Source organism: Triticum dicoccoides, chromosome 3B (genome assembly GCF_002162155.2).
Source record: "Triticum dicoccoides isolate Atlit2015 ecotype Zavitan chromosome 3B, WEW_v2.0, whole genome shotgun sequence".
NCBI lineage: Eukaryota > Viridiplantae > Streptophyta > Magnoliopsida > Poales > Poaceae > Triticum > Triticum dicoccoides.
The window spans coordinates 692,961,862-692,963,455 of NC_041385.1; positions in this window are offsets into that span (position 1 = coordinate 692,961,862).

Below are 1,594 nucleotides of genomic sequence, written 5' to 3' on the forward strand. Positions count from 1 at the left end.
TTGTAGTAGTTGTAACAATAGCAACAGAAAAGTAAATAAGCGAAGCACAATATGTGAAAAGCTCGTAGGCAATGGATCAGTGATGGATAATTATGCCGGATGCGATTCCTCATGTAATAGCTATAACATAGGGTGACACAGAACTAGCTCCAGTTCATCAATGTAATGTAGGCATGTACTTCGTAAATAGTCATACGTGCTTATGGGAAAGAACTTGCATGACATCTTTTGTCCTACCCTACCGTGGTAGCGGGGTCCTAGCAGAAACTAAGGGATATTAAGGCCTTCTTTTAATAGAGAACCGGAACAAAGCATTAGCACACAGTGAATACATGAACTCCTCAAACTACGGTCATCACCGAGAAGTATCCCGATTATTGTCACTTCGGGGTTGTCGGATCATAACACATAATAGGTGACTATAGACTTGCAAGATAGGATCAAGAACACACATATATTCATGAAAACATAATAGGTTCAGATCTGAAATCATGGCACTCGGGCTCTAGTGACAAGCATTAAGCATAGCAAAGTCATAGCAACATCAATCTCAGAACATAGTGGATACTAGGGATCAAACCCTAACAAAACTAACTTGATTACATGGTAAATCTCATCCAACCCATCACCGTCCAGCAAGCCTACGATGGAATTACTCACGCACAACGGTGAGCATCGTGAAATTGGTGATTGAGGATGGTTGATGATGACGACGGCGACGAATCCCCCTCTTCGGAGCCCCGAACGGACTCCAGATCAGCCCTCCCGAGAGAGATTAGGGCTTGGTGGCGGCTCTGTGTCGTAAAACGCGATGGAACTTTCTCTCTGATTTTTTTCTCCCCGAACGTGAATATATGGAGTTGGAGTTGAGGTCGGTGGCGGTCCAGGGGGCCCACGAGATAGGGGGGCGCGCCCTACAGGGGGGGATGCCCCCTGTCTTGTGGACAGGCCCTGCCCCCTGGTGTATTTCTTTCGCCCATAAATTCTTATTAATTCCAAAAAGTGCCTCTGTGGATTTTCAGGACATTCTGAGAACTTTGCTTTTCTACACATAAAACAACATCATGGCAGTTCTGCTGAAAACAACGTCAGTCCAGGTTAGTTTCATTCAAATCATGCAAGTTAGAGTCCAAAACAAGGGCAAAAGTGTTTGGAAAAGTAGATACGTTGGAGACGTATCATAGACCGCCCGTCAAAATTCGTTCCATTTGGGGGTCGTTTGATGCCCCAACAGTTAACCGCGTAGCCCGAAACCCCCTTCCCTTTGCAGCCCATCCCCTCTTCACCATAACCCATGAGCCCATCCAAACCCCCTCCATGCTCTCGGTCGTTCGATCGTTATTGTGTGGGCGAAAATCGCACCCCATTTGGACACTCCTACCTGCCAGGATCTATAAATAGGTGCCTCCCCCCGAAATTTCGCAGTCAAACCCTAGCCCCCTTCTCCTCCTCGCTGCCGGACATGTCCGCCCGGCGATCGGACGCGTCCGCCCGCCGCCCCGAGCCAACCAGGAATCGCCACGTGTCCCCGCTGCCGCCATTCCCACCGTGCGCCGCCGCGTGCCCGCGAGCCCAGATCCGGCCCGCGGTGCCC